This window comes from Chinchilla lanigera, unplaced genomic scaffold, assembly GCF_000276665.1.
Source record: "Chinchilla lanigera isolate Chin_1 unplaced genomic scaffold, ChiLan1.0 scaffold00039, whole genome shotgun sequence".
NCBI lineage: Eukaryota > Metazoa > Chordata > Mammalia > Rodentia > Chinchillidae > Chinchilla > Chinchilla lanigera.
Window position 1 is genome coordinate 19,916,664 of NW_004955440.1, and position 21,871 is coordinate 19,938,534.

A 21,871-nucleotide genomic window follows, 5' to 3' on the forward strand; every position below is an offset into this window, starting at 1 on the left:
CAAAAAAAAAAAAAAAAAAAAGAAGAACATGTATGGCTGGGGTGGAATCTCAATGCTGGAATATTTGTCTAACATTCACTAGAAGCTGGGTTTAATTCCAGCACAACAACAAAACAAAATCATAGTGTAAATAACTGTGGTAAAATTTTTAGCAGCCTATCCATGTCAAATTTATTTGCCCATGGAATGAAAAGAAAAAGAAGAAGAAGGTTCGGAATAAAAGTGTTTGTAGCAGTTACCCAAAATTTTCAAAAGGTGATAACCTTTAAACACACAGATACAAAAATTTCAATGAAAGCAAAGCAGAAGTAAACTAAAATAAACTGAATGATAGTAAAATTGCTCTTATTGATCAACAAAGATACTTTTCAATGTAGCCATATAGACACATGATTATGCACAGAGAAACAGAGATAAGTAGTTCTTCTTAAAAATGCAAGTATATATGTGAACAAATAATTGTCCAAAACAATTTATTTTTAATACTATATCCTTAAATTAGAGCCTTCACTGAGTCCATGAGAAGGCAAATATACACCAATCAATCATGTATCCACTTAACAATGGAAAGGAATAAATTATCAATTCATGCTACAACACGGATGAGTATAAATGATTATGCATAGTGAAAAATCCAGACACTAAACAATTATTCTTCATGTTTTTATTTCCACAATTTCTAGAATTGAAAAATGCACTTGTAATGACAAAAAGTTGCTGAATGATTCCCTAGGGATGGAAGAATTGGTGGGCTGGAGGGAGTAATTAAAAGGGTCCTAAAAACTTCTCAAGTTGTAAATGTTTCATTATCTTTATTGTACTAATGTTTTTAAAGGTCTATATACTTGTTAAATCTTATCAAACTTTGTAGTAAAGTACGTGGAGTTCATTACTTTTAAATAATGATACCTCAGAAAACTAGGTCTAGAGGTCCCATTCAACCCAGCTATTCCCCTTCTCAGCATTTTCCCAGATCTAAAAACATCATATCACAGAGATGTGTTCACCCATGTTCATAGAAGCGCAATTTGCAATTGTTATATTGTGGACGCAACCCAAATGTCCATCCACTGAGGATTGGATAAGAAAATTGTGGTACTTTTATATAATGGAATATTACTCATCTATAAAGAAAGATAAACTCGAGGCCTATATAGGTAAATGGTCACAACTAGAGACCATACTCATAAGTGAAATAAATCAGACCTGCATGTGCAAGCATAGCATTGTCTCACTAGTGTAAAACCTGAAAGAGTTCATTTAAACTGGGAGGTATGATAGACATTGTGAAATGATAGGAAAACACGCAAGAGTAAAGGACATCTGGGATGGGGGAAAAGAGAAGGGAAAGAAGGAGAAATTTTGTATGTATATATATACAGGACAGTTAACATAGTTGTTCTACTGTCTTCTATTTCTTTGCTGAAAGAAACTGCCAATGAGTCCTTGATTGATCAGTACTGCATGTCTCTATCTGTTTTCATGGGAAACCACTTTGAAGATATCAATATGTAATACAACAAGCATTGTTAATTTCCTGCCACTTTGTTTGTAACTCTGTATTGTCTGTACTGTTCTTTTGCTATTTTGTAAAAGGTTGTCTATCTGTTAAAAAAAATAATAATGGTACAATAAATCTGTTGAAAGGGCAATGGTCGAATTTAGCAGTAGAAAATATGTCCTCAGAGCATTCTACATATATATGTAGTATGTACAAAAGTGATCAAATTTAACACCATCATTACAGGAACTCACAAACATATAATGTAATACTTCTTATACATCACCTTTGTAATATTTTTGCCAAAAATATGTAAAACCAAGGAAGCATGAATTTTATGCAATAATTATTAATTTTTATTAGGTTTATTGAGAAAATTATGGATTTAATCATTTCAAAACATGTAAAAATCTGTATTTATAGAACTATATGACTTTGTAGCTGGGAACAAGACAGCTCTAAGAGAATAAGTAGTCCCACAGGTCCATATTCATATTGCAGATAGGGAATCAAGCCCTTGGAAACTTACCGATTTGTGAGAAACTGTCTCCTGACTCAGTTAAAAGGTGTTCTCATTTTTACCACACAGTTTCTATTTACATATCACACATTTATGTATTTTTGATTAAATTTTCTCAGAACACATTAGTGACATTGGCATTTTTGTCTCAGTATAAGTCATTGAGCTACTAGCATTGGTCAGTTAATAAGAAATTTAAATGCTTTATTTAGCACCACATAATTACTCAAAAATTTGTGAATTGTTATTTCTATTTTCATATGATTTTGAGCAGTTTTTCTATAGTACTTGTACAACTTGGACACCAAAATTCTTTTGGCTATTTTCATCTGTCCCTGTTTCTTGACTTTTAGCTGGTCAAAAAAAAGTCTCAATTTTGTGTCTTGGTATTGCTTTAATTGATAGGTGCGAGGTTGATTTTTCTAAAGCTTTATTATGGGGAACAGCGGAGCCACAGCTGAGCTGGAGATTTACCACACATTTGGAGTTAGAGCAAGGCCAGCTCCGAGAACATGGAAGCCCAGAGGAGAGACATGTAAACAAGCTTTTGGGACTGGAGCAAGGCCAGTCCAGCAGGTTTCTGGCCTTCATGTTCCTCCCTGTTAACTACAGCACAGAAAACTCTGAGAATGCGTAACAGCAAAACACTGAAATCTTGCACTTTTGACCCCATCCTGGGCTTACCTCTCTTTTACTGTGTATAAAGACTAAGACCATGCTGGATTGTTGTTACCTCTCTATTAGAGAGGTCAGGTCCTACCCAGTCCCACCTTTCCTTTTATGTGTCTCGTTTCTTCTCAATCTCTCATTCCCCCCTCTAAGGATCCTCCTGGTCACTCAAGTTGAGGAACTTTACTTGTTCCAGTATATTTCTAAAAGTATACCAAGGACCCAGCGTTTCTTACTTTAAATGTTGGGTTTTCACTTGATCCAAAAAAAAAAAACTTCTGCATTTGAACTTAACTTACCTGTATAGACTTATTTATTCCTATACCTCCATAAGTATTAAATATGAATACTTATATTTACCTTTAAAAAGTAGCAGACTATTTCTCATTTCCTATATACTTTTTGAGATCTCACCACCCTTGAAATTCCAGATTAAATACCATTATCCACCATCTCTAAGAAGTATTGTGTGTTCATCTGTTCATTAAATGACAAGTATTGTCTTCCATTCCTGGGTTGCATTATGCTTTCTTGTCTTAGCATATGTGTTTAGTTTGGGTTAAAGTATCTATTTGAAAACATACAGATAAAAGCTCAACTTTCTGTATGTTAGAGAACTGTGCATTTGATTGTAATGTTCAAAGTGAACTTCACTGGGGGTAGCCTTCATTAATGAGGTAGTTCTGATGCTTAAATTGTTCCCTAGACTCCAAAAGGCAGAATGACTTTTTATATCAGCCCCATTATATTCCTTCTTCAGCTACAGAAAATCAAACTGGGAAAAACCTGTTTCTGGACTTAGGAAATAGAAGGAGCAGCTAATTTTCAGATCTGAAGGACAGCTGAGATTCCTGTATTTCCCAGGTCAGTACAAAATTGTGTGGTAATTAACAAAAATATTCAGCTATATTGATCTTTGGCAAAGATAATAAATTCAAAGCCTTAAATAATTCTAGACATATTGACTGACAATTTTCAATTTTTGGTATCCTTGTAGTAGTAATGAAATACTCAATTATCAGAAGTAACCCAACAAAGAAGACAATCCTCATCACATATATTACCCATATCTGAATCAGAGCATAAGAAGCACTGTGCTATCAAGAAGAGGTTATAGGGAACCAGACTGCATTTCATTTGTGCATGAAATGCCACACTCAACACATTTTGAGGAAATGGATTTTAGTCCCTTCAACCTCAAGGGAGACACAAAGTAGAGCCCAGCCCACCTTTGATTACAGGCATCATCTTCCTTTCATCCTCCTGCCTCTAATCTTAGGAAAGTTAACACCACATGATCCTATAATGCTTCTATGATCACATGATGGTTTCTTAAGATGCAAGTTCAGAATAATAAAATATACTTATTTGCTGCTCTGGGTCCTTTTAAGGTTTTGTGCTTCAGGAACAGTCAATGCTTAAAATTTTCTTTTCTTCTTGACCAATTTTGCATGCTTGAATTTGTTAATCAGAATGACTGATCTGAAAAAAATATCCAGTATAAGAACCATTGCTGAACTCCTATCATCTTGTATAGTGAAGCTCTGCATCATTTCCAATGTTTTCTTTATTTTTTATGTTTTCACTTATGTATTTTTTTTACTTGTTATTGTCATTGTTTGATCAATATTACATTCTCACGTCTAGTGGCCTGAGTAACTTCTCTGAAGATAATAGTATGTAATTTAGCAACTATTGTAAATTTCTATCATTTTGCTTTGAGGTCATGTATTATTGTTGTTGTTTTTGTGTTGTTTTGTCAGTTTATTGTCTTGTCAGTTTATTAATTTGTAGAATAAAGAAATAAAAGTCTTGGAAGTAAAGTAGTGGACAAAGAAAAGAAAGTAAAAGGTTGAAAAATAGACCCAAGCCTATCACCATGCACCAAACTCAAGTCAAAATGGTTCACAGATCTCAATATTAAACTAGAAACACTAAATTTATTGGAAGAGAAAGTAGGTAAAAACCTCAAAGACATAGGGGTAGGCAGAGAGTTCACGAACAAAAACCAAATTGCACGTGAAACACTTGAAAGAATCAACAACTGGGATCTCATCCTACTGAAAAGTTTCTGCACATCTAAAGAAATCACCAGCAGAGTAAAAAGAAAACCCACAAACTTGGAAAAAATTTTAGCTGATTGTCCCTCAAACAAAGGGCTTCTATCTAGAACATATAAAGAATTAAAAAATTTCAGCCCCTCCCAATTCAAAGACCCAATCCAAAAATGGGCAGCAGAAATGAATACACACTTCTCAGACAAGGAGATACAAATGGCAAATAAACATATGAGAAAATGTTCAACATCATTAGTCATTCGAGAAATGCAAATTAAAACAATACTAAGATTCCACCTTACCCCAGAAAGAATGGCTAGCATTAAGAAATCAACCAATAACAAATGCTGGCGAGGCTGTGGAGAAATAGGAACCCTTCTCCACTGCTGGTGGGAATGCAGACTGGTGAAACCACTGTGGAAATCAGTTTGGAGATTCCTCCGAAAACTGGGTTTAGAGGTCCCATTCAACCCAGCTATCCCCCTGCTGGGTATTTTCCCAGAAGAGCTAGAAACATCATATCACAGTGATATATGTGCACCTATGTTCATAGCAGCACAATTTGTAATTGCTAAAATGTGGAAGCAACCCAAATGTCCATCACTGAGGATTGGATAAGAAAATTGTGGTACTTTTATATAATGGAATATTACTCAGCTATAAAGAAAGATAAACTCGAGGCCTTTATATTTAAATGGTCACAACTAGAGACCATACTCGTAAGTGAAATAAATCAAACATACATGTGCAAGCACCGCATTGTGTCACTAGTGTAAATCTTGAAAGAGTTAATTCAAACTCGGAGGTATGATAGACACCGTGAAACGATAGGAAACCACTGAAGAGTAAAGGGCAACTGGGATGTGGGAAAAGAGAAAGGAAAGAAGGAGAAATTTTGTATGCATGTATATACATGACAGTTAACATGGTTGTTCTTCTGTCTTCTATGTCTATGCTGAAAGAAACTGTCAATGAGTCTTTGGTTGACCAGTATTGCATGTCTATATCTGTTTTCATGAGAAGCCACTTTGAAGATATCAATATGTAATACAACCACCATTGTTAATTCCCTACCACTTTGTTTGTAACTCTGTATTGTCTGTACTATGCTTGAGATATGTTGTAAAATGTTGTATGTCTGTTAATGGTTCCCTCCTTTCAACTTTAAAATAAAAAAATTTTAAAAAATTTAAAAATAAAAGAAAGTAAAGAGTTGAGAGCAAAGTGAAAGTAAGTATCTTAAAGGTGAATGGCTCAAAATAATCATAGCACTTGAAATTTGTCTAATTCTATAAGCTTGGCAATCATTATATATAATCTCATTTGATCATGCTAACAAAGTTTTTATGTCACTAAGTGAATTATTATTTTGCTCATTCAGTGAAAGTTCTGAGCCAGGTTTTAATTAATTTTGGATTACACTTCTGAAAATGCAGTCCCATAAGCAAACTAACAAATTGCATACTTAAAATTTATGATAATTATGGGAAGAAAGAAATGTGGTTTCAGGAGAGAAAGTAATGAAAAAGGATTGATTTGTTTAAGGAAGTCACAAAACATCTTCTTCATTAGATGACAAGATGAGATAGGATGGACCTAGCTACATAAAGTGTTGAGAGATGTTTGTTTTAGATCTAGGAAACACATTAGGTATGTTCAGATGTTAGGAATCTAGTTAGGTAACACAACTGACATTTAAAAGAAATTTCTGAGAATAATCGTTAACATTTAGGTAGTTCTTTCCAAAGTATTTTCATGTGTATAATTTCATTTAATAATCATGATGTGAAGTAACAAATTTGGAGAATGATTGAAAGGTAGAAAATTTTTCATCCTCCTTTTGACTTAGGTTATTATTAATTGTGAAGAAGAAAAAAATTAAGATTAAGCAAAAGACACTCTGAGTGACATGTGAATTGTTTGTAGGTAAAACATTCTCTAAGATATTTCCTATTTGAACAATGTTGAGAATGAAAGCATCCTTCAAATATTCAGAACATATGATTAGATGCTGATCATTTACTTTTGTAAAACCTACATGGAGTTAAGAGCTTTATGTGGTGCATTTGTAAATGAAAAATGACTGCAGAGAGAATAAGTTAAGTTTTAAAGCACTCTAAAAGTATTTTAGTGGGATCTAGTTGTACATGCACAAACATACAAATGTCTCAGAGTGATGAATATTTGTGAGTATAACTATATACATACATAATTTTTAAATTGTTATAATGATTATGGTTACATACTGCATATAGATAAATGTGTGGAAATATATTGATATCACTTATAGTTATTTTTAAATGGATGTATAGATAACCAGCCTAAATATGTTTTAATTCATGTAAACTAAATCAAATGTCTAGTAAAAATGAAACTCATAAACACACCTAAAGTGCTGCTAGTTAAAATGAAAGGTCTTCACTGTACTGAGCTGACAGAGCCAAAAGCCCTAGGGTACTATTGTTCATTATGGAAACTACAGATAACAGTAATATGCAATGCATTTCAAATATCCAGGCACAAAATTATTAAAGATTTTTACCATAAAGAAATGATACATTTTGAGGGTATAATTTTTACCCTGATTTAAACATTATTTAGTTGATTCATTAATGTTAGATAGTATCCCATTGATTTGTAAAACTTTAATTTTTTAGATACCAGTTTAAAGTATACAGAAAGGACCAGAGACATAGTTCAGTGGCACAGCACCTGCCTGGCAAGTACAAGGTCCTGAGTTTGATTCCCAGTACAAAAAAGTAAATAAATAAAGTACACACAAAAATTAACAGTTTTTGGTAGAAATTATGATGAAAAGAAATCACTGCAGCACAGATAATTGCTTACTGAATTCCAGGAACATCACATGTATACTTTTCTGGAATAACTAATGCATATGGTTATTTTTTCAAATTAGATTCTATTGTCATTGGTAAAATTCTATTTATTCCATATTTAAATATAGAAAAATGCATTAAACTATCTATTTCACTATATATATTTATTGGAAGTTATTTTAAATAATATCCTTCATACATTATAATCTTCTCTCCATTTTAGCACCCAGAGTGGTCCTTTTAGAATGTAATGACCCATAATCAGATGGTTAAAGAATTCCTGCACACCTAAACATTATTTAGTTGATTCATTAATATTAGATAGTGTCCCATTGATAGTGCACTAATAGTGCCACTGAACTATGTGTCTTGATGCTAATCATGATTGGCTAATTTCAGTTGTCAACATACTCTACAATTCTAAACTCAAAACAGCCACCCACCTCACGTAGAATCAAGACTAAATTGTCTCAGAGACCCATGGCACTCAATTTGATCCTTTGATTACTCTTACTTTATCTCTTTGGACTCTGCCAGGGCACTCTTCCGCAGGTGCACTGATAAGCTGACACTGGTAAAACACAACAAAAGCACTCCTAGCTCAGCATCGTTGCACTTGCTCACTCCACCTAAACAATTCTTACTTAAAATCCACAATTGCCTTGCTCTTCTTTTGGGCTGTGGTCATGGATCACCATGTCAGAGATGTCCCTCAGTTCTCTTTAAAAATGGAGTGCACACGCTCCCGTCTCCCTAGTATTCTTCATCAATTTTGTTATTCTTCATCATCTTTACTACCATCTGAAAACACATTTATTATCAGACACATGTATTATAAACTTTTAATTCTGGTAACCTAGGAAGGCAGAAAATTTGTTATTATTTTAATAAAGCCAGTCTTGGAGAATGTGAATTCTCAATAAATATTTTTGGATCGTTAAACAAGTAAAAATCTTACAATATTACATCATAAAATACTGATTTTTATTAACCATATTTTTAACTTTTTATATAAAGAGATTTTAAGTATAAGAGTAAGACAATGCTAGTAATTTTTAAATACTTTTCCTGTGGAAGAATACTGATATAAGTATATATAGTGCAAGGACAAGCAGTGAAGTAAAGAAAATTTTACGTAAAATCTTCTCTTGGATTAAATCAATACAAAGGTTTTGAGTTTAAGAAATTATTTGGTGAATTCTAGAGAGACACTCACACCCTGCCTCTCTACACATGATAACGAAATATTGCTTCATTCAAACTGAATGGAAGAAAAAGTGAAAATTATGAATCGCATTTCAAATTACGGAGAATAAACATTAGATGTCAGCCTAAGCAACAATGAAACAGACTCATTTGACAAGGATAAAGGTTAATATTTAAATATCATTCATCCCTTGTTTAAAAAAAGATAAAATTCTTCATGAATGCAATGGGAAAAGTCTCCTGTCTTCAGATACACATGTATATCTATTTACTTTTCAACTTACTAAAGGAAAATCAATTCACTGGCTTGTACATCTAGAGCAATTTATATGTTACCTCAAATACCTCATTAGCAGAAGAGGAAACCAACTCCTACAAAGGCAGAAAGTCAGCTCTGCCATAACATTACAATCGTTCTGATCACAATGCAGAATAAGAATATAAACAAATCAAAATTAATATCACAAGTGATAAATAAATATAAAGGGAAAGCAGTTTACATTCAACAACAAACAGATAAGCAGAGTAAGCCACAACAAACAGAATAATAAGAATTCGTAGACATGAAGGTATACAAAGATAATGGGTTAGAAGCAGCATTTTCTAGACATGACCAATTCAAAACTGAACCAGGAAGATGTAAAATACCTAAACAGATCCATAACAAACAATGAGTAAGAAGAAGTAATGACAGTCTGACATCAGAGAAATGCCTAGAACTGGATGGATTCACTGTGAACTTCTATAAAACCTTTAAAGAAGAATGCATATTAATACTCTACAAGCAATTTTCATTCTATGAAACTATTACTACTCTGGAAAAATGAGAGAGAGAGAGAGGGAAAAAGAGAGAGAGGGAAAGAGAGAGAGGGGGAAAAAGAGAGACTACACACCAATGTCCTTCATGAACATAAGTACCAAAATCCTCAAAAGACTCTTGCAAACAGAATCCAACAACACGTTATAAAGATCATGCACCCTTGTTAAGTTCCTTCATTCTAGAGATGCAAGCATGGCTTGACATATATAAATCAATAAATGTAATATAACATATAAATAGAGTCACAAGTCATCACAGTAGGTGCAGAAAAAGCTGTTGGCAAAATCCAGTATCCTTTCATGATAAGAACATGGAAGAAACTACATATAGAAGGATCTGATCTTAGTACAACTGAGGTTGTATACAAAATTTTCAGCCAGCACAATACTGAATGGACATTATGCAAAAAGTTGAAAGTATTTCCTCCAAAATGAAGGATGAGACAAAGGTGTCTATTCACACTACTGTTCAGTGTACTGCTTGTGACTGTAGACAGAGCAATCTGGCAAGGAAAAGAAATTGAAGGGAAAGTAAGAAAGGGAGAAGTCAGATTGTACCTGGTTGGAGATGATATGACCCTTTATTTCCAAGACTCTGAAAGCAACTAGAAGACTTTGAGATCTGATAAACAACTTCAGCACATTGGTGGAATATGAAATCAGCACAAAAATAGTTTCTCTATATATCAATAAGTAACCCATTGTTTAAAAAAATCAGGAAACAAATTTTATTCAAAATAACTTTTTAAAATATCTAGAAATAAGCTCAATCAAAGACATAAAAGTCATCTATAATAAAGACTAGAAAACTGGAGGAAGAAATTGAAGTGGACACTAGAATATGGAAAGGTGTCCCATGTTCATGAACGGGCAGAATTAATATTATTAAAATGGTCATATTAATCAAAATGATCTGCAGATTCAATGAAATCCTCATCAAAATACAATATAATCCCTTGCAAAGCTAGAAAAAAAAAAGAATTTTAGAATTCATATGGAAGCATGGAAGCCCCAGAATAGCCAACATAATCTAGAACAAAAAGATCATGGGTGGAGGTATCAAGTTATGTGGTTTCAAAAGTGAAACTTACAAAAACAGAATAGCACTGGCATAAAAATAGACACATGCATCTCTGGGATAGAACAGAAGACATGGAATCAAAACGATGAAACTGCAACCACCTGATTCTGGAAAAGGGCCCTACATACATATATTTGTCTTTCATGTATTCCAGAATACGATACTCTGCCTCGCTGCCTAAATCACTGCAGTCAGCCAACTATAGATAATGAAACTTCTAAAATTATAAATGGGAGCCTAATAAATGGAAGAGGAATGTGAAAACGTTATGTGCATGTACAAATCTGCCATGATGAAGCTCATTAATGTGTATAATCAATAAGCACAAATAAAATGTGAAAGAAAAATATTAAATTTTAGAAATATCACCATCTAGTATTTAAAAATACATTTTGGGTGCTAATAAAAAGTTATAGAGTTCAAAAGAAAATACAAGTGTTCACAGTGTAATTCTAATACAGCACATAAATATTAAAAAGTAAACAAAATATAGAAAGTAAAAATAAAATAAATAACTTTCGCCCTTTAAATTGTTTTTCCCAGGTATCTCATCATAATTAAAAGCAACTGAAAAAATCCCCTGCAACATGTATTAATTCCTTATGGTAAAAGCACTAAAACATTCATTCCAGCTTTCTGAAACATCATTGTGTTTATAGGCACCTACTGTCCAATACCTCATGAAAACTTTTTACTCTCAATATAACTGAACACCCATTGACCAAACTTTCCTCGCCTCTTCATTCCTCCTCCTTCTCTGACTGCCTGCTTGTAGCCACCATTCTACTTTTGACTTCCCTGACATCTACATATTGTGAGTCTACATAAGCATGAGATCAAGGAGTACTCATTTTTCTGTATCTGGCTTATTTCATTTGACATGATAATCTCTAGTTCTATTCATCTGTCATAAATGACATGGTTTCATTGCTTAATGCCAACCTGATATTCCATCTTGCACATGTTAAGGAACAAACCCATTTAAGTTATCACCATTTCTTGGATATTATGAGTAGCATTTCAGTGACCAAGAGAGTATAGATATCTATTTAACAAACTGATTTTACTTTCTTTGGACATGCACATAGAAATGAGATTCTTACATTATTTTAACAAACCAATTTTAGTTTCTTTGCATATGTACACAGAAATGAGATTCTTACATCATACAGTAGCCTTATTCTTAAGTTTTTTTGGAACATCCTCATTGTTTTCTACAATAACTGTACTAATTTACATTCCCATCAATTGTATGCGAAGCTTTCCTTTGTCCATAAACTCACGAGCATTTGTAATCTGTGTCCTTACTGCCAGTAGCCGTTCTTGTGGGGATGAGGGAACATCTTGTCCTAGCTTTGATTTCTGTCTTTGATAATTAGTGATGCTGTGCATTTCTCCATATACTGGCAATTTGAATGTCTTATTTTGGGAAGTATGTCTCTAGATCTATTTTCCATTTTAACAGGGTTATTTTCTTTCTTTTTTCTTTCTTTCTTTCTTTCTTTCCTTCTTTCTTTCTGTGAGTTACTTGTATGCTCAGGATATCCACATCTTGTCACTTCTATAATCTGTAAATGTGTAACTGGTCTTTGCTATGTTGATTGTTCCCTTTGCTATCAAAAAGCTTTTCAATTTGACTTAAACCAATGTATCTGTTTTTGCTTTTATTTTCTGTGGTTTGAGCATCTTGTAAAAAAATTTTTCCAATGTCCTGAAACATCTCCATGTTTCCTTTGAGTAGTTTCATATTTTCAGGCCTTATATTTAAATATTTAATTTGTCTGAATTGATTTTTTTGGTTGTTGCTGTTTCTTTCCGGTACTGGAAATTGAACTCATCACCTCGTGCGTGCCAGGCAGGCGCTGTGCTGCTGAGCTAAATCCCCAGACCCCCTGAAATGATTTTTGTAGCTGCAAAGATATATTTCAATAACTACATAAGCAAAATAATAAAATATTCAGGAATAAGTGGAAAAATAAAAACTTGAATAATCTGTTTTACGAATTGTAAAACATTGATGAAAGAAATAGAGGAGAGTACAAGCAATCAGAAAGATACCCGTGCTCATGGATTAGAAGGCTCAACATGTTAAAATGCCCATGCTATGCAAAGCAATGTATAGATTTAGTGAAACCCTTATAAAAATACAAACGACATCACTCAGAACTAGAAAACACAATCCTGTAACTCACCCAAACTTCTGAATAGAGAAAGCACTCTTGAATGAAAGGAACAAAGCAAATGTATTACACTAAAGCCTACTGTTGAATTTATTTATCTATATTTTTAGCTTCTGTTGGTTTGTTGTGTTTTCGTTGCATTCTTCACTTGTCTCCCAAGAAAATTTTAGGTTTTGTTTGAAACTTTTCTATAACTGACATTAATGTTTCTGCTAAAATTTTTTCTTATCAAGATTTATCCAATTTAGAGAAAAAATGCAATCATAAATAAATTACATTAATAATGTCAAGAGAAGACATAATTTATGCATATTTTATATTTGAAGTATATTTATGTTAGCATACATATTAGAATTGGTAAGATTTTAAGAGGTATTATATGATAAGATTCTTGAGGAATAGAACAAGTAACAAAATACAGTAAATATAAAATATACATTATACAAGTACAAAAACATTGTGATTTTGATTTTGATTTAATTTTTCTTCATCCCTATTAACACTTACAAAATTAAATAATTACTAATTAAAACACTAATAATAAAGCAATGTTTTTCTTGATCTGACAACTTCACTTCAATCTTAGGACAGTTTCAGCCCCTGAGGTATATTTATAGAGAGTTCTTGAATGATTGTTTAACTTTAGGAAGTAGTTAAGTAGAGCACAACCTAGATAAAAATCTTAATATTACTTAGTGAGAATGGGCAGATGGGAAAAAGCATTAGGAAATGAAGAAAGCAGATCTTGACCTTGATTTCACAAAAGCTAAATTGCAACTGCGAAAAAGTAAATAGTCTCCATGTCAGTGAAGAATAAAAGCGGATTTGCTTAAATTTTTATAAAATGTATGTAACCCAGTAGTTACATTAATAATTAGTGTTTGGTTTATTTCTAAACATCTCTCCCTCCAAGCCCCATAGGCTCATAGGCGGGGATTTGGGAGGTGACTGGATTAAGGATGTGATACCTGTCGCTGGATTAACCCTGTGGTGGGTTTATGGCTGAGTGTGACGCTGGAAGGTGAAGTCTGGTGTGAAGACGTCACTGCAGGAATCGCCTGGAAAGTACATGCCACTCCTCTTCCCTTGACCTCTCACCGCTTCTGCCTCCCATGCCACAAGCCCTTTCTCGTCTCCCAGAGCTATACCGCTATGCCGTGCCTTGGAGCCAGGTGACTACAGACTGCAACCTCTACAAAACTGAGTCAAAATAAACCTCTCCCCTGTAACTTGTGGGTGTTGAGGATTTTGTCTCAGCAGGGAGAAAGTAATGAAGACATTTAGAATCCTTCAGTTCTATGAAAGTGACATGTGCTCTCAAGAATAGCTATACAATCCGTTCCCGACAGGCATTTAAGTACAAAGCAGATAAGTGTCTCTTCATAAAATTTACATGTAATATTATTATGTATATATAATATATATTCTTATGTATACATATATAAGATATATGTATATGAATTAGATTCTAACAGAGAATTTGAAGTTATGGTCCTTTAGGACTATTTTTTATTATACAATATGGGCTAAATAACCAAATCTCTTCTTCTGTATGTATCAGTTGTGTGACTACAGATAATTTATTAACTTCTCTGCATATATTCTCTCCTTTGTAAAATTGAGATAATATGAATATCTACCTCATGAAGTCACTCTGAGGATTAACTGACTTATTGTATAAAGTGCTTAGAATAAGGCCTGCCACAGCAAGGTACAATTCAAGGGTTTAACACTACCTGAACAATACTATTTTTCCTCTAAACTAGCTATTGCACTGTGCATATTTTATGGATTCACACTACTGTAAAGCTTTGAGTTGAAAGATTTGTCATCCCATTTTACTTTCTTCTCAACCTAGATTCTGTCTTATATCAAAGAAGAGGAATCAGAAAAGACAGACAAAAGATCTTTGAAGAATTTAGAGAAGGAAGAGAAAAAAAAGAAAAACTAGGGAAAATGGGAGGAAGGAAAAGGGAAGAGGAAGAGGAAGAGAAAGATGGAGTCTGAGAGGGGGAGGAGAGGGAGATAGTAAAAAGAAGAAAACTAGAATCAAAAGCACACCGATAGGAATTAGAGGAAAGGAAAGGTGAGGAGGAAGAAGGGTGGTGAAAACTCAGGTAAGCGATTTAGAGATAGCTTTCTGACTAACATAAGGAAAAGGGAACTTCGGAAAAATTAAAAATTTGGAATTTCAGTACCTAGAAACTGAAAAACACAGGCCCTCTGATCCAGCATATGTATGATTTATAGAGGCTTACCTTTGAATCTTTGAACGACAGGCTGCCAAATTCTCCAGATTTCATTCCTGGTGAAAGCAACATCAAACTAAACCAAGGACAGGAACTGAGGCTACAAATATTTCCTCCTGATGCCTGTAAGCATGTCAATCTGAATGATGAGCTATGTATAAAACAATACCAAGGGATACCAACTGCATAGTTCAGGATTTTGAGTGAAGTGGATCTTACTATATAGTTAATTATATCCCAAATGCCTTGGTAAATGATTGTTGCTTACTAAGAAGTTATATAAAATTTACAAGATCTTGCAGTACATGGTAGGTGGGGATCATACTGGTGGTAGGGAGAAGTACGTTGTAGACTATAGAAGCTGTAATTCTAAGAGCTGCTGGGAAAACAAATCAAGATATTAGTTGAAGAAATGTCTGAAGCATCATAAAATTTTTAAATAATAGTAGTAGTGTGAAGTATAAAATACAGCATTGTAAAAGAGGAAGGAAATAGAAAGGTAAAAAAGAAGTAGTAAGCCCAGTAACATATTTGTAAGCACACTGATTTACAGAGATACACTACAGAAAATTATTACAGAGAAGTAGAAAATGCCAGGCATTACTAGAAGCTGACATTTTGAGGTATACATACGTATATTGCATTTAGAATTATTTGTAGGAGTTAAATTTTACTTCAACATGGATTTGGAATCTAATACACTAAAGACCTGAAGGAATAAACACCATGTGAAATTCAGAATTTTTTTTTAGCTTTTTAGCTTTTTATTTTTATTTTTACAGCTGAGAGTAGGAAAGAAAATTGTAGTTCACTCTTAATTATAGAGTTGCAAAAGCAATGCTGTAATTAGAGCTGTGAAAATTGTCTGGCGACAGATTTTCTTTGTAATTTTAAGGAGTGAAAAGTCCTATTGATAGTATTTTATTTGAGTTTCATCACAGAAAACCAAGGGGATACACTAACTTCTTAATATTTCTCTGGCATTTTGAATATAACAACTATAGTTACCATTTTAGTATGTGATAATCATTTTTAAATATCCAAGTTTGCACTTATATTTTTTTGTAATTTCTCTTTCATACAAGGAATGTAACATTTAGATTACAGCTGTGCATAGGATATAAATGCCATGTGACCACTATCAGCAAAGTATGTACACCCTAATTTTTTATATCACATCAAACGTGATATCTATATGAAAATAATAGATATTAAATGATTTATAACTACTTATCTAATTTCACCCCCTGATTTCACAAAAAGGGTTTATCTATCCCAGATAATTATCTACTATATGGCCTTAAAATCTTTAGAGTGTGATTACCTGAATTTTTTGAAGAAATTTGAAGAAGTATGGCAGTAGCAATGAAGTCATTAAGGTCCCTAAAAATGGTTATAACAAATGTAATGATGAGAAGCACTTTTGAAAGACATAACAAAGGAACATGCTTCACTGTGTCTAATTCAAGGACTTTGGGAAGTTTCTAAATGACATCTAGAAGCTTCATTATAAAGAAGAACTTTAGAAACTTACGTTAATTTGACAAAATACCTGAAATAAAGATATTAGTGAAGATTTAGTTTGACTCAAGGTTTCCTCTGCGGTTGTTTGGCCCCTCTGTTTCTCGGCTGGTGGTGAAGCTGGGCTTTGTGCTGGAGGCGGCGTGCTGGATCACAGGTGCTCCGCTCTAGACGGCGGCTACAAGTGGAGGGGAGAGGGAGAAGGCGAGCAGCGACGGGAAAGGGAGGGAGAGAGGGGGGTGCGGGGGGAGAGAGATTATGAAACCAAAGGGTCCCCAAGACCCTTCCCCAAAGACAAGTCCTTTCACCTTTTCTGTCTCTCCCAGCTCCTCATAGCTCATTCAGCCGTGCACCCATGAACGACAAACCCACTGAGGAGGGCAGACTCCTCCTGTTCCAATCACTTTCCAAAAGCCCCAACTTTGAACATTGCTGCACTGGGGACCAAACCTTCAGCACATGAATCTTTAGGGGACATTTCAGACCCAAACAAATGAATTCAGATCCAACAAAATGAAATTAATGTGATTTTGCAGTTAACTTCCTGAATTTGATTTTCCTGGCTTTATTAAATTCATTTAAATATAAAGAAAAGCATTGGTAATATTTCTTATAGATCAGAGGAGGAAATACTGAAAAATAGAAAACAGATTGAATAAAATCATAGAATGGTAGTGGCATTGTTTTATTTCACTTTTGTTGTTATTATAATATGTAATCTGAAATAAATTAAACATTTCAATGCAGAACTTTAGAAAAAACTTGAACACAGAGATAAGTAATCTTTGTGGTTATGAGATCTCGAAAACCATTTGTTTAATTCCTACTTGATAATTGGAATTTGTTCCAGGTGCAATTTCCTACAGTCTAGGATATGAAAAACTATTCACCCAAAATTCATAATGAGATCAGGAGGTTGCTAATTCTGCTCTGGCTTCACAATATGTTTCCAGAAAATGAGCTTGATTTTTTCCCTTCCTGTTGAGTAATGTTGAAGAAAACTCAAAGAAACAGTGGAGAAATGTTTACTTCTATTAAATAAAAATGACTCCTGTTGTCTTTAAAATAATATATACCTACAAACTCTAACAGGACTTAATATCCTAATTAAAGAAACATGTGTTTTTTAATAAAACATCATTGTCTCCACATAAAAATCTAACTTTTAGAGTTTTGTCTTCTAAGTACACTTACTAGAAAATGATTATAGGGACCTGGAATATAGCTCAGTGGCAAAGCACCTGTCTGGCAAATGTGAGGTCACGGTTCTACCTCTGGTACCAAACAAAAGATGATAGAAAAAGTGAAACAAGTAAATCCATATTTAAAGAATTCTATTAAAATATATCCAAGATAAATTTTATACTATTTATGAATTTCATGCACACAAATATGGGCATGAAGGCATCTGCAGTTCAGGTAACATATTTTTTGCTTTGGATACTAGTAATGAAGACATTGTAACTTTGTTAAAATTTATCAAGCTTACAGTTATAATTTATATACTTTTCTGTATATAACTGTGCTTTAATAGGTTATTTTTGAAGAGTTTATTTTCTAAGAAGTCCTACCTCTGTTGCAAACATTTCTCTATGACTGTAAACACACACAGGGTTATTATCTAGCACCCATAAGTCTGTTTTATTTATTTGCTTGTTTTTCCATTATTTTTTTCTGGTTTTCTGTTTAATGGTGTCTACCATGAAGCCATTTGAAACCATAGATCTGACTGGAAAAATCATATTATTGATATTTTCCCCACAATACTAAATACTTTTTTGACAGTTTCTTCATGGACTTGTTTGGTCAAACCCCTTTGGGGCTTCATTTGACTGTATCTTAAGTCTTTGTTGTTCAAGGGTTTTTAACTCTTTTTCTATTTTTCAATTGTGGAAACAATTGGCTTTCCCAAAAGGGGGAACGGTGTAAGCCCTGGATTCTCTTGATTAACTGCTTCCAGCGTGTTGCAGACCAGCAGACCTCATTGCTTTCTGTAATGTCGTTTAAAAGCAGCAAGGAGAAGCCAATCTGCTTTGTGATATTGACATTTTTCCAGTTATTTCTTCTGGAGTAGGCTCTTTGCAAGCCTGACAATTTTTCATAATCTTCTGTTTTTCAACATGCTTGCTAAGATGTAAGAAGTATTTTCAGCTTTCCTGTTGGCTATATCTGTGTCTTTGTTGTCTCTAGTACTTGATTGATGAGCTAAAGTCATGGCTGATTTATGCATTTTTAGCCTTACAACTTTAGTATGATTTTCACTCTTACATTTCCCATTTAAAAGAGCAAGCAGTATTTCTTGACCCCCTTTTTAGTATTTACCAATAAATGTTAAAATATAAATAATTATAAATTTTTCATGAACAATAACATGCAGTACCTTTTCAGAGATTTATATTCTGCCTCAAATCTTAAAACTAAATACTTGTTTTGCATAGAAATTGGCCTCTAAAGAGAATTTCAGATAGGGATGTTTAAAAAGCTTTTACTTCCTAAGTTCGATTCCTGGTACCACACACACACACACACAGATTCTTGTTCAAGGAAGGACATGTAACGAAGCAATAGAACTTTGAATCATGAAAATAAGTTTAAATGGTAAGTAGCACAGGGGAAATCACATTTGTATTCGCTGTACAAAATCTTCAATAAAAAATATCTTATGAGAGGTTATAAGGTGGAGAGGCCTTTATGAAAAGTAAAGTTACTCACATACAAATAATAAACCAACAGAAAGATATTTCTAAATATAAAGCAAATGCAAAGAAAAAACTAACTGTATCTAAGTTAGACAACAGCAAAGTATACTTATCCAGACTCAATAAACATGTTTAAAGCCAAAATGCAAAAGATATTTTTAAATTAGCTACCTTTTAATATATTTAATTTGTCATTTAAATTTGCAACATCTACATTTCTGGAATAGTGTCATCATTTTTAAAATGTTAGACTGTAAGAAAAAGGATTGTACTGGGGCTGGGGATTTAGCTCAGCGGCAAAGAGCCTGCCTGGCAAGCGCAAGGTCGTGAGTTCGGTTCCTGGTACTGGAGAAAAATCAAAAACAAAAAAAAACAAAAAAAAAAAGAAAAGGATTGTACTGCTGACAGTACTAACACTTATACTGAGGACCTTAAAATGCTCAGAAAAGATGTGTCAGAAATTGAAACTAATGAGCAGTCTATCACATGACACAGAAGGCACTCTTAGACTGTGTGTTTGCTGTCTTTCAACCATAAAATTCTGGCCATTAAGTTCCCAATCTTCAATTAATTTCATGAAGGTTATAATGACATTATCATTTTTTTCTAACAGCCAAACAAATAACTTCATAGTATCCCTAGCACATACTAGGTGTTACCAAAATCATCAAAAAATTGAGATTCATAAAGTGAAAGAAAATAACTTTGTTCTCTGTCCACCCAATCCAACTTATCCCAACCTGTGGGTGGCACCTCTGACAGGTGTGAGCCTTTCTTGGTCGTTTTTACACAATAAATATTTTTGTTTCAGAAATCTGAAGAAGCTAAGATACTCTTATGTCACAGTGAAGACATATGTCTCAAATGCATAATAGTCAAACATGAAAAAGTGACCTTCTTCCTCACTTCACTCAGACTTGCTTAAGTCAGACTCTGGATATGAGCTGGGGATGGAGAACGGAGGAGGGCATAATGGATATCTTCGACCCTAAATGTGTCATTTCTACTCTCACCTTCCACTTACTATTCCCCATTCTTCCACAGCCAAACTGGAGAAAACAGGCTGGAATGGAAGAACAAGTACAGGTTTTACTGGCTGTGATTAGCTCATGTGGGCTTGGTTGTCATATATGGCACTTTCTTCACTCTTCAAAAATGTCTGCTTCTGCTTTTCTTACTCCTTTCCTCCAGTATCTAAAGCAAGCACTGTGCTATATTTTTGGGACATTATTCAAAACTGAGAAACATGATCATTTTAACTTCCCCTAAGAACAGACAAGGATAGCAACCTGTCCAACATGCTCCACACTTCATTGCCTTCTTAGTACTAAACTTATTTGGTTATCAACTTTGTTATCAAGGAGAAAAGGCAAATTGTACCTCACATTTGAAACAAGTATCCTATGAAAACCTGTGCGGAGAAAATCTCATAAAATGCAAGAGAATTTCATTTTACTTTCCCTTTATAGTTTTCCTTAATTTTGTTTTTGAAAATTAACATAAAGTCCTTGGTGTATAGTTCTATCAAATTTTTTTTGGTCTTTTTGAGACAGGTTCTCCCTATGCAGTTCAGGCTGGCCTTGAGCTCACTTTGTAGCCCAGGCTGATCTCAAACTCACAATGATCCTCCTGCTTCAGCCCCCTGAGTGCTGGGATTACAGGAGTGCACCACCATGCCTGGCGGTTCTGTCAGTTTTAACATGTGTGTAGACTTGTGTAGGCATAGACAGCTACCACAGTCAGAATACAGAATGAAAACATACCCCAAAATCTTCAAGTCTTCTGCAGTTGCACCTTTCTTTAATTGCTTCAACTGTAGAGTTTGCAGTCTCTTCTCTGAACATGATGGGGTTCTCTACCAGAATGTCACAAAACCGAAACACACAGACCACAATCTTTTGGCGGCTGGCTCTTTCTAACTCAGCATAGTACCTTTAGTCATTAAAAATGATTTTGCATGTGCCACTCTTTCACTGCCTTTTTTGTACGATATAGTCTATAACATGAAAAAACCATAGTTTATCACTCACTTCCTCAAGGGACTGTGTACTGCAATCAGTTTTTGGTGACTTTGAATAGATCTGCTATGAACATTAGCACACAAATTTTTTGCTGTAAGCATAAATTCTCATTTCCCATCAGTTAATTCCTAGAAGTGTGATTATTGGTTCATGTGGTAAGTATATTCTTAAATTCATATCACACTACAAATTTCTTTTCCAGATTGTATCATCAAAACATACTGTGTGGAATTATCATCAGCATGTCTTATATTTAATATTTTTTATTTAAATGATGTGAATGGTAGTACCTCATGATTTAAATTTGCATTCTTGAGTGTTCACATTAATATATTTTATATGCAGTTTGCATTCATATATGCTCTTGAGTGAAGTATCTATTTAAGTATTTAGCCCATTTAAAGAATTGAATTGTGGGCTGGGGATTTAGCTCAGCGGCAAAGCACCTGCCTGGCAAGCGCAAGGTTGTGAGTTCGGTTCCTGGTACTGGAGAAAAACCAAAAAAAAAAAA